The sequence below is a fragment of the Mauremys reevesii genome, linkage group 1, assembly GCF_016161935.1.
Source record: "Mauremys reevesii isolate NIE-2019 linkage group 1, ASM1616193v1, whole genome shotgun sequence".
In the NCBI taxonomy this organism is placed as follows: Eukaryota; Metazoa; Chordata; order Testudines; family Geoemydidae; genus Mauremys; species Mauremys reevesii.
The window spans coordinates 231,843,420-231,856,669 of NC_052623.1; the positions used below are offsets into that span (position 1 = coordinate 231,843,420).

At 43.0% G+C, this 13,250-nt stretch overlaps 1 protein-coding gene across 19 annotated transcripts in view; it reads left to right on the top strand.

Moving 5' to 3' along the window:
• Positions 1–13,250, top strand: part of LOC120406051 (potassium voltage-gated channel subfamily KQT member 1-like) — an 819,762-nt gene that overhangs the window by 502,874 nt on the left and 303,638 nt on the right. Inside the window, exon 19 of one of the 19 annotated variants that reach the window (XM_039540384.1) lies at positions 9,147–9,402. The exons of the other annotated variants lie outside the window; for them this stretch is intronic. The gene's annotated coding sequence lies outside the window, so the exon portion shown is untranslated. Of the gene's footprint in view, positions 1–9,146; positions 9,403–13,250 lie in introns of those variants that run through there. 19 annotated transcript variants of the gene reach the window in all.

The following is a 13,250-nucleotide window of genomic DNA, read 5'->3' on the forward strand; positions in this document are numbered from 1 at the left end:
ACCAATAATCTCAAGTTGCAGTGGGGGAGGTCTAGGTTGGATATTAGGAAAAACTATTTCACTAGGAGGGTGGTGAAGCACTGGAATGGGTTACCTAGGGAGGTGGTGGAATCTCCATCCTTAGAAGATTTTAAGGCCCGGCTTGACAAAGCCCTGGCTGGGATGATTTATTTGGGATTGGTCCTGCTTTGAGCAGGGGGTTGGACTAGATGACCTCCTGAGGTCTCTTCCAACCCTAATCTTCTATGATTCTATGACCATCTCCCCAGATAATGAACCAACACCTCCTTGTTTAGATTTTACCAGCTGTAGAAGAATACAGGTCCAATTCACAGCACAAAACTCTCCTTGCACCTCTAAACCTCGTTGACCAAGACTGGTTGAATTTGAACCAGAGAAAACTTTGCATTTGTCAGCTGCTGACCTGGATCTGCTCCATGAAGAAAACTAATCTGGATCAAATCAATGATGTTATCAATTCCATTTCCACACAAAGGCAGGCTGGATTCCATCAGATTGTTAATCACATATATCAGTTCTGCTGATCCCATCTTCAAAGATGGTTTGGTGTTGAAGAAAATGTTCTTGACCTCCTTTACAGTTGCTGTATGAAGCTTGAGAAATTCTTTATGTTGTGACTGATAGAAGCAGAGAAATATTAAAGCTAGGATAACATCAGTTTAGGATGATAAGGTTCTTACAATTTTTAAATACGGGGCTTCATGGTTGAGAGGGCTGGTAATGGAAGAGAGAAACTTTCAGTTCTGTCAGTGTCTTAAATCCAGGCCACGTAGGTATTGCTCAAAAGATACCATCTATTCCCCATTTTGTTGGCCTGTTGTTTGAGTCAGATGAAGCTAACTAACATTGATTAACAGTGTGATATGTAAATGTTTTCTGTTATTTCTACCTGCTTTAGTTTACATCTCCTGCCCCAAGCTTTGCTTTGAGTTTCAGGTTTGAGCACACTCAAATTTTCAAAGTAAACTCATTTGAAACTGCTGTGTTTCAAGTGGTTTTGCATCAAGACCATGCCAAACCTCAGATTTTGCATAATTTCTAAGCAAGAAGATGCATCTGCGCAGACTTGTTTGAAACTGGGCCCAGGCTTATGGGTTTATGAACATTGTCAGAGTTTTGCATTTGTAAAGCGACCCCAAACCATGTCACTGTTGTGGGGACTTTGGGTATTATTGGGAACAGTCTATACCAGTGGTGGGCAATCTACAGCCCATAGGCTGCACGCGGCCCATCAGGGTAATCCTCTGGTGGGCCGTCAGACTGTTTGTTTACACTTGCATGTCCACCCGCAGCACCCAGTGGCCGCGGTTCACCATTCCTGGTGAATGGGAACTGCGGGAAGCAGTGCAGGCCTGGCCGCCTTTTCCCACAGCTCCCATCGATCAGGAACGGCGAACCGCAGCCACTGGGAACTGCTGGCGGCCGTGCAAATCTAAACAAATGGTCTGGCGGCCCACCAGTGGATTACCCTGGCGGGCCACAGATTGCCCACCACTGGTATATGCGCATTGTGTGGATAAGCAGAGAACTTCTGTTTCCAAGTGTGCCACCTTTCATCATTTTTTTTGTTAAAAACATTGAGAATGAAAGTTACAAGAACTCCATTGTCAGATAACAGACTGTAAAAATATGTCAGCATAAAATGGTGCCCCATTATTTACATATACCTTTGTACCTAGGTTTTCAAAAGTGGCCTCCAACATCGCTGAAATGATTACATGCTTAACTACAGCAAATCAGGCAGTTAGACATCTAAATCAGTGCAGTTGTGAGCATAACTATTTAAAAGCACATTTGATTGCAGATGAAAAGTTACGATCATAGTCTAGTTTAAAAAACCCTAAGGCCTTAAGGCTTTTGTATTCATAGCTATTTCTATTATCATGATAATTCCCAATGTGAGTAGGTAAAAATATTTTATGGGTATCATTTACTTCTATAAACCTCAGTTGTTGTTATTAAACTGAACCAATTGTTTTTATTTTGAGTCAATTTGACATTAAAGTGCATCTGCCAAGGTGCTATGATGTGTCATGGGAGTCAGAGTTTGGGTGTTTCATGACCCCATGGTTTCTTATGGTGTGGGCTCTTTGGCCAGATTACATCTCCCATAATGCAACATGGGAGTCACGTGGCTGTGATGCATCATGGGAGAATTAGTCTGGTCAGGAAGCCCAATCCACAGGGATGATTCACGGTACTGGGCAGTTGAATGTTACATTTTTTATTTTTTTTATCCCAAATTGAAATGAAAACAAATGCAGAAATATCATAAACCCGGTGGGATAGAAAGAAAGTCTAATTTTAAATCAGCTGTAATAAATATTCCCCCCCCCACGGTATAATTTTAGAAAAATGAGTTTCAGGTACATGGTTCCTTTTCTTCTACTTATCACATGCCAGTGCTAACGGCGTGCAAGACAAAACCAATATAATTGAAGTAGATCTTATCTTTCACCAAAAACAAAAGAAAAATGCACAATTTGAGAATAAATGCAATAACAGGCTAAATCCTGCAGACCTAATTTGGGCAAAACTCCCAAGTGGGAATTTGCCCAAGTGAGGTCTGCAAAATTTGATGAAAGGATTTTTAAAATGATAAATTATAGCAGTTTTTCTCAAACTGTGAACATGGCTCCCTTTGGGAGCCATGAAAAGTTCACAGGGGAGCCAGGAGTGTTTATGGAAAACTTTAATCAATATGCCCATATTTTCCTAATTAACAGATTATTAAATTAGGCTTCAAAATCACTTGCATCTTAATTGTGGGTCTGTGTTTTATGATGCTGCAACCGCTGGCACTAGGAGCCCCTTTGTGTCCTATGCTCCTGTAGGGAGCCTTCACCAGAGAGACTCTCTGCTGTGGGAAGCACTGACACCCACAACTATTTCACAGTTGGGGACAATGTGTACCTTCAAGTCAGTGGCACTGCTATGGGTACCCGCATGGCCTCACAGTATGTCAACATTTGTATGGCTGACTTAGAACAACGCTTCCTCAGCTCTCGTCCCCTAGCGCCCCTACTCTACTTGCACTACATTGATGACATCGTCATCATCTGGACCCTGTAGCAGGGTGGTTACCTGCTCCTGCCCTGAGGGGTTTAAAAGTGGCCTGGCAGGGCTTGAGAGCTGCTGCTCTCAAAGCTGGGCTGATTGGGGAAGTGGCCGCAGCTGGCCCCTATAAAAGGCTGTGAGCCAGGAGCCCAAACAATCTCCCTCTGCCTGTAGAGGGAGAAGGGCCTGGCTGCAGGGAGTAGACAAGGGCTGGGGGAAGGCAGAGGAGCTGGGGAACTCCTGCCTGGAAAGCCCCAGGCTGCAGCCTAGCTTTAGGCCAAAAGGTACTGGGGGTTGCAGGGGGCAACCCAGGGGTAGGCAAAGGCAGCAGGTCCAAACCCCTTTGCCTATGATGAGTGGCGGATACTGCAGTCTGCCCCAGTGAACAGGGGCAAGATGGAGACTGGGCAGTAGCCAATACTGAGGCAAAGTGGGGATAGTGGGGTGGGGGTTCCCCTGGGAGGGGGAGACCCAGTTAAAGGGGCACCAGGGTCCTGGGAGGGACACGGGGGCCAGTAGCGACAGGTGGATCACCGGCCTGCAGAGGGCGCTCTGGATACTGGACTGAGCTAATTCCCGAGGACGACCAGTAGGAGGCGCCGCAGGGGTGAGTCCGAACCATTTACAGACCCATAGAAAAGAAGCCCTTGAGGAATTCCACTATGATTTCAACAATTTCCATCCCACCATCAACCTCAGCCTGGACCAGTCCACACAAGAGATCCACTTTCTGGACACTATAGTGCTAATAAGTGATGGTCACATAAACACCACCCTATACCGGAAACCTATTGACCGCTATACTTATCTACATGCCTCCAGCTTTCATCCAGACCACATCACATGATCCATTGTCTATAGCCAAGCTCTGAGATACAACCACATTTGTTCCAATCCCTTAGACAGAGACAAACACCTACGAGATCTCTATGAAGCATTCTTAAAACTACAATACCCACCTGCTGAAGTGAACAGATTGACAGAGTCAGAAGAGTACCCAGAAGTCACCTACTCCAGGACAGGCCCAACAAAGAAAGTAACAGAACACCACTAGCCATCACCTTCAGCCCCCAACTAAAACTTCTCCAATGCATCATCAAGGATCTACAACCTATCCTGAAGGACGATCCCTCACTCTCACAGATCTTGGGAGACCGGCCAGTCCTCGCTTATAGACAGCTCTCCAAACTGAAGCAAATACTCACCAGCAACCACACAATAAAAACACTAACCCAGGAACTTATCCTTGCAACAAAATCTGTTGCCAACTCTGTTCACGTATGTATTAAAGAGACACTATCATAGGACCTAATCACATCAGCCACACCATCAGAGGCTCGTTCACCTGCACATCTACCAATGTCATATATGCCATCATGTGTCAACAATGCCCCTCTGCCATGTACATTGGCCAAACTGGACAATCTCTACGCAAAAGAATAAATGGACACAAATCGGACGTCAGAATTATAACATTCAAAAACCAGTCGGAGAACACTTCAACCTCCCTGGTCACGTTTACAGACCTAAAAGTCGCAATTCTTCAAAAAAAATTCAAAAACAGACTGCAACTGAAGAACTGGAATTAATTTGCAAACTGGACACCATTAAATTAGGCTTGAATAAAGACCGGGAGTGGATGGGTCATTACACAAAGTATAAACTATTTCCCCATGCTAATTTTTCCCCTACTATTACTCACACCTTCTTGTCAACTGTTTGAAATGGGCCATCCTGATTATCACTACAAAAGTTTTGTTTTTTCTCCTGCTGATAATAGCCCACCTTAATTGATTAGTCTCATTAGAGTTGGTATGGCAACCCTCATTTTTTCATGTTCTCTTGCTTCCGATGAAGTGGGTTTTAGCCCATGAAAGCTTAAGCCCAAATAAATGTGTTAGTCTCTAAGGTGCCACAAATACACCTCGTTCTTTTTACTGAGCAGGAAATTTCTCTGCTGAAAGCCCCCTGGTGGAGGATAGGGCAAAGAGAGACTCCCAGTGCCACCGCTGGCAGCAGCACCAGCACTTGTTGATAGGGGAAGGGGTTAAGGGGGAGACAAATGCATCTTGTCTTTATAATGTGATTATTTTGACCAATTGCTAAGCCGACATGTTGCAAACGGTTGGCTGAAGAGGGTGATTATTTTAATAAAGTTAAGCAGAAAAGGAAGAAAAGTAGACAATCTGATGATAGTTATGTTATGTTTGGATTTTTGTGTCTTGTATCCAAGACCAGTTGATAGAACAAATTACGAAGAGCCAGTATCTTGCACTGCAGCTTGATATATCCACAAGTATTAGCCAACATGGCTCAGCTTCTGTGTTATGTGAGATTTGTCAAAGTAGGAACAATGGTTGAAAAACTTGTATAGACCCATTCTAGTAATAGACCCATTTTTCTCACTGGAATCTTAGGTTGTGTCCAAACATGCCAAAAATCCATATTTTCAAATTAGTTTTTAAAATGTGAATTACAGGGATTAGATTGGATTATATAAGGCCTTGTCTATACTACCACTTATGTCGATGTAAGTTATGTCACTCAAGGGTGTAAAAACCCACCACCCTGAGCAATGTAACTTATAGTCTACACCACACTATGTTGGCAGGAGACACTTTCCCGTTGACGTAGCTTCTGCCTCTCATTGAGGTGGATTAGTTACACTCTTCCATCGGCTTATCACTTCTTCACCAGACGTCCTAAATCAACGCTGCCGCATCAATTGCAACGGCACGGATTTAACGCAATAGTGAGGACAAGCCCTAATTAAACAAACTATATGTAGTTGAATAAAGTTGCAAAACCATCTGAACTATAGTGTCCCTCTTGCATCTAATGTCCTGAGTTGATAAAAAAAGGGGTATTTGGTTGTGGGGAGCCACTGAGTTTTAAAATATCTGTAAAGGCGCTGCAATAATCAACAGTTTGGAAACCACAGGATCACAGTGACAAATATTCTATATATTCGGTATTAGTAAAATAAGAGAGTGGCTGCTATCTCTGAGTATTCTTTGCAGGCTCTTATGCCAAACATGGTGTCGAAACCTTGAAGTTGATAGTGTCTCCTTCTTACTCCCGGTTTTCTATGGCAGACCATTGTTATGTACATGATCAGTATAGTCTGCAATATGTTTTAAAGGGCACCAACATTTAGGGGGAAAACATACGTTCACTTGTTTAAATATTATGTATATCTGTTTGCAAAGTAGTATTTCTCAGTTCTTGGTATTTAAATGAATCATGGTATTAAATACATGAATCAATCAGGAAATGTTTAAAAATTACACTAATACATTAGAGAGTGACTTCAAAGGTTTTAGTAGGGAATGCACAAGACTTCAGAAGGGTAGTGTTCAAGTTGATCAAAATAATCAGAAAGCAATACTGAAGCAGGCTTTCAGAGTAGATAAGCACAACATTATTATTACTTTTACACAGCTTCTAGCAAACAGAGACTAGAGACACCATTTCTGTCCATCCTGGCTAATAGCCATTGATGGACCTATCATCCGTGAACTTATCTAGTTCTTTTTTAACCCTTGTCTAGTCTTGGCCTTCACAACATCCTCTGGCAAGGAGTTCCATGGGTTGACTGTGCATTGTGTGAAAAAATACTTCCTTTTGCTTGTTTTAAATCTGCTGCCTATTAATTTCATTTGGTGACTCCTAGTTCTTGTGTTATAAGAAGGAGTAAATAACACTTCCTCATGATTTTATAGACCTCTATCATATCCCCTCTTAGTGGTCTCTTTTCCAAGTTGAAAAGTCCCCGTTTCATTAATCTTTTCTCATATGGCAGCCATTCCATACCCATAATAATTTTTGTTTCCCTTTCTGAACTTTTTCCAATTCCAGTAGACCTTTTTTGCAATGGGGCGACCACATCTGCACACAGTATTCAAGATGTGGGCATACCGTTGATTTATATCGAGGCAAGATGATATTTTCTGTCTTATTAGCTATCCCTTTCTTAATGATTTCCAACATTCTGTTTGCTTTTTTGACTGCTGCTGCACATCGAGTGGATGTTTTCAGAGAACTATCCACAATGACTCCAAGATCTCTTTTTTGAGTGGTAACAGCTAATTTAGACCCCATCATTTCATTGGAAGTTCGGATGTTTTTCTGTTTATTTTTTGGCTGCTGATTTGTCTTACTTTCTTGATATACCATTAATCCTTGAGGAATTGGTGATCAGTGTTATTTTTTCCCTGTTGAGCCATTTCACCAGTTTAAAGCTCTTCATCGGGGATCTCAAAGTGCTTTAGAATTATTAATGAATTAAGCCTCATGACTCTTCTGAGGGAGGTATGTTTTGTACAAATGTATCACTAAAGTACAGAGAGGGTAAGGGACATGCCCAAGATCACACAGCAAGTCACGGGCCAAACTGAGATAGAACCCAGATGTCCTACCTCTGTATCCTCTGCTCTAACTACTAAACCACAGTTATAGTAACTACTCAACTGATATCTAAGGGAACCCTGTGCCCATTCAGATCCAGTTGCAGGATCTTACCTTTACTGAGTATAAATCACAGCTCACAATAGACTACAATGGCCCTGATTAGCAGAACACCTAAGCATGTGCTTAAAGTTAAGTGTTTTGCTGAATCAGGGCCTTAAACAGGCTAAAATTAAATCCAGGCAATGGTTCTATTTACACATCCTAATTTCTGAAAGGATTGAAAATGTGGAAATGAATTCCAATAGTTACATATTGAGTTGAACAAATTTTGTTCTAGATCCCAAAGAGGGGTGGATGTTACTTTTTTTTTTAAAGGATGGTAATAATTGGAGATATACCAATCTCCTAGAAGTGGAAGGGACCTTGAAAGGTCATTGAGTCCAGCCCCCTGCCTTTACTAGCAGGACCAATTTTTGCCCCAGATCCCTAAGTGGCCCCCTCAAGGATTGAACTCACAACCCTAGGTTTAACAGGCTAATGCTTAAACCACTGAGCTATCTCTCCCCCCCAGATGGGACAAGAAACTTTTTCTGTCAGTGCTTATTTAGATGCTTCCATTTAAGCACCTAAATGAAGGCCAGATTTTCAAAGTGCTCTGGAGGTAGCAACTCCATTGTGACACTTAGGGCTAGATTTCTGAAAGAACTCGGTACCCAATATTCTATTGTCAATTGCTCTCTCTGACTTGGTTTTTCATTAAGAAAATGGGGATAATACTTTCCTACCTCACATTCATGCCATGAGACTACAGTAGAACCTCAGAATTATGGACACCCTGGGAATGGAGTTGTTCGTAACTGAATAAAACATTATCATTGTTCTTTCAAAAGTTTGCAACTGAACATTGACTTAATAAAGCTTTGAAACTTTACTACACAGAAGAAAAATGCTGTTTTCCCTTTATTTTTGTGGTAGTTTATGTTTAACACAGTACAGTTCTGTATTTGCTTTTTCTTGTTTTGCCTTTGCTACTGACTGATTGTGTACTTCCGGTTCCATATGAGGCATTTGGTTGATGGGTCAGTTTATAGCTCTGGTGTTCATAACTCTGAGGTTCTACTGTAAATCCATTATTGTTTCTGAGCTGCTCTGATTCTATAATAATGGGGATCACCTAAGCCTTAGCTGTATTTTATACTTGATATATATAATTTATAGATAGTATTTTGCATTTTTAAACACATCATAAAAATTCTTTTCCCTTGGTGCTGCAGTTTAAGTCCCTACTGGTATATAATGGAGAGCAATTATTTATTTTTAAAAAGAAATATAAAGCCTGAGCTGCCTGAAAGCCATTAAAATTTTAAGTCTTAGAAATGTTCCCTGACTTGACTGTGATCCAGTTTCTGTGCAGACGAGGTAGGAATTAAAATTAATGAACCCAAACAAACTAGTGTTTCAGAGACTCAGTCTTTGCCAGGCATTATATTTTCATGACAGAAATCAGTGAAGTGTAAATATAGTGCTCAATCACTGATGTATATTAAGAACTCAGTGTTGTTCCCATAAATGTTGAATACAGAGAAGAGGGAAATGAACTCTTACAGTACACAGAATAGGAACTCAATAACAGGGTTTTTTTTTGTTTTTTTTTAAAGGAATAAACCAGAGCAAAATGAATAAGGTGGCCTCAATCCAATTCACAGTGGATAGTTGTCAACATCTTATCTTCTATTGTAAGAGGCACAATTGCTTGTCATCCTTCCTGCTAGTCTCATCCGAAAGGTCAAGAACTGAATAAGCCTGGTTATGGAACAATCTTTCTATTACTAGGAGTGATTCTGTCAGGTCAGCAGATTGATGGGCATGATGATACATGTATTGCACCTGGAGTTTGGAAAAATAGAGCACATTGGTCTCAAGTTTCTGTGTCTCTGGCATCTTTTACTAATAATGTATTCATTTCATTTTGTATAAATTATAACAAGTTGTTTAAATATCTGGGACAAAATCCCAAGGATAAGTGAATCAAATAATAAATTTCCCCAGAGAGGATCAATGTCAGTCTTAACTGATGGGGCAAAAATCAAGACATACTCAAGCCTATGAGTGAACCGGTCCCCCCACCCCTTGCCCTTTTGGTATTTCTGTATTTCTTCCTGAGTCTTCTCAGTCTGTCAGCCGGTGATAAGAATGACGGCTGAGATCTCAAGGTTGCACCTATACAGGCAAAATGCAACACTTAACAGAGGCAGTATTGTATACACCAGACAGAGTAATGATTCCCCCGCACTTAAGGAGGACAGTCACAAAAAACATACTTTGCCTGTCCCAAAGCAAGCACACACAACCCACGGGAGCCCCAGAAATGGTGAATAAGCACAGGGTACAGGGGGACTGATTGTTTCACGGCTGTACTGTCCTCTGGGTTTCTGTGCCTTGGGGAGAGCCAGCAGCTGCAGGGGGCACCTACACTGAACACTGTCCAAACATTCTCCAGAGGAGTTCATCCTGGAAGATATATCACTGCTGAGGGTGACCAGGGAAGCCAGGGAGGGTCTTCTCCTACAATGCGGCTTCCGCCCTGGCCCATATGCAGCTTGCCTGTGTGCAGCAATGGTCCCCTCCTCCTCGCCCAAAGAGCCCATACCTAAAAACTTCCTTCCCGAGAAGAAAGCTGCTTACCAGGAACCTCCTCTGTTGTTTGTCCTTCCCCAAGCACTGGCCGCCGTGACACCCTGCCTTCCTCCTGGCTCGAGAAGAGCTCCTGGCTGCATGCAGCTAGGGATTCTAGGGTGTCTCCCCCTGCCTCAGCACCATCGCTCGTGCTTTCCTCCTCCTCCTCCTCCTTGCTGTGCTGGGCTGGGAAGTGTCCATGGTGGTTGTTGCAGTGGAGGTGGGATCTCTCCCAAGTATCGCGTCCAGCTCTTTGTAGAATTTGCAGGTCACAGGGGCAGCACCGGAGCAGCTGTTTGCTTCGCGGGCTTTGCGGTAGGCATTTCTCAGCTCCTTTATTTTAACCCGACACTGCACCGCATCCCGGGCATGGCCCCGTCCATCATGGCCCTTGATATGTGCCCAAACGTATCGTAATTCCTATGGCTGGAGCGCAGCTGGGACTGCACAGCTTCCTCTCGTCAAACACTGATGAGGTCCAGCACCTCGCCATTGCTCCATGCTGGGGATAGCCTGGTGCATGGAGGCATGGCCACCTGGAAACATGTGCTGAGAGCCTGGCTGAACAAACAGGAAGGGGATTTTCAAAATTCCCAGGGAATTTAAAGGGTGGGTCTGACACTTGGTCACCTGAGGACGGGGCAGCAGAGTTCAAAAGTGATGACCAGGGTGGCTAGAACAGGCATTGTGGGACACTTCCGGAGGCCAATCAGAGCCAATCAGAGTGCATTAGGTGTCCACACTGACGCGCCAGTGCTCCAGTGAGAGCGCAACAAAGGTTATTCCTCTCAGGGAGGTGGAGTACCAGGAGCACTCCAGCCACGGAGTCAGAGCGCTCTACGTGCCTTGCCAGTGTGGACGGGGAGTGAGGTAATGCACTCTTGGCAGCTTTATTGCGCTATAACGTGCAAGTATAGTCAAGGCCTCACTTTCTGTTCCCTATCGTTGTTTCCCTCTGCCAATGGACTCTCTGCCCAATTTCTCCCATAAATCATTGTCTCCATCCTTCCTCCTCCAAAAGATTCTCTCGTCACAATTAATTCCCTGCCTCCCGGCAAGGAGTTCCAGAGGTTGACAGTGCATTGCATAAAAAAATACTTCCTTGTGTTAGGTTTAAACCTGTTACCTATTAATTTCATTTGGTGGCCCCTTGTTCTTGTATTATGAGAAGGAGTAAATAACATTTCTTATTTACTTTCTCTATACCACTCATGATTTTATAGACCTCTATCATATCCCTCCTTAGCTGCCTCTTTTCCAAGCTGAAAAGTCCCAGTCTTATTAATCTCTCCTTATATGGAAGCCATTCTATACCCCTAATCATTTTTGTTGTCCTTTTCTGAACCTTTTCCAATTCCAATATATCTTTTTTGAGTGGGACAACCACATCTGCACGCAGTATTCAAGGTGTGGGCATACCATTGATTTATTTAGAGGCAATATGATATTTTCTGTCTTATTATCTATCCCCTTCTTAATGATTCCCAACATTCTGTTCACATTTTTGACTGCCACTGCACATTGAGTGGATGATTTCAGAGAACTATCCACAATGACTCCAAGATCTCTTTCTTGAGTGGTAACAGCTAATTTAGATATTGGCATAGAAAGTACGCTTATTAAGTTTGCAAATGATACCAAACTGGGAGTGATTGCAACTGCTTTGGAGGACAGGTTCATAATTCAAAATGATCTGGACAAATTGGATACATGGTCTGAGGTAAACAGGATGAAGTTTAACAAAGACAAATGCAAAGTGCTCCACTTAGGAAGGAAAAATCAGTTTCACACATACAAAATGGGAAGAGACTATCTAGGAAGGAGTACGGCAGAAAGGGATCTAGGGGTTATAGTGGACCACAAGCTCAATATGAGTCAACAGTGTGATGCTGTTGCAAAAAAAGAAACCTGATTCTGGGATGCATTAACAGGTGTACTGTGAGCAAGACACGAGAAGTCATTCTTCTGCTCTACTCTGCGCTGGTTAGGCCTCAACTGGAGTATTGTGTCCCGTTCTGGGCACCGCATTTCAAGAAAGATATGGAGAAATTGGAGAGGGTCCAGAGAAGAGCAACAAGAATGATTAAAGGTCTTGAGAACATGACCTATGAAGGAAGGCTGAAAGAATTGGGTTTGTTTAGTTTGGAAAAGAGAAGACTTAGATGGGACATGATAGCAGTTTTCAGGTATCTAAAAGGGTGTCATCAGGTGGAGGGAGAAAACTTGTTCACCTTAGCCTCTAAGGATAGAACAAGAAGCAATGGGCTTAAACTGCAGCAAGGGAGGTTTAGGTTGGACATTAGGAAAAAGTTCCTAACTGTCAGGGTGGTTAAACACTGGAATAAATTGCCTAGGGAGATTGTGGAATCTCCATCTCTGGAGATATTTAAGAGTAGGTTAGATAAATGTCTATCTGGGATGGTCTAGACAGTATTTGGTCCTGCCATGAGGGCAGGGGACGGGACTCGATGACCTCTCGAGGTCCCTTCCAGTCCTAGAATCTATGAATCTATGAATTTAGACCCTATTATTGTATATGTATAGTTAGGATTATGTTTTCCAATGTGCATTACTTTGCATTTATCAACATTAAATTTCATCTGCCATTTTGTTGCCCAGTCACCCAGTTTTGTGAGATCCTTTTGTAGCTCTTCACAGTATGCCTGGGACTTAGCTATCTTGAGTAGTTTTGTATCATCTGCAAATTTTGCCACCTCACTGTTTACCCCTTTTTCCAGATTGTTTATGAATATGTTAAATAGGACTGGGCCCAGTACAGACAGGGCCATCCTTAGCCATAGGCAGAACAGGCAGCTGCCTAGGGCACCACTAGGTCTGGGGGCACTGCTCTGCCCGGCCCAGACAGACGGGAAGCAGTGGAGCATGTAAGAGCAGGGCTGCTGGGTCCTAGGGAGAGCTGAATGCAGCACAGTCTGAGGGAGGGGATTGGCTGCTGGGGTCTCTGGGAAGGGGTGGGGGAAGGAACTCACCTGTAGGGTGACCAGATGTCCCATTTTATTGGGACAGTCCCGATTTTTGGGTCTTTTTCTTATATAGGCTCCTATTCCTCCCCACCCCCATCCCGA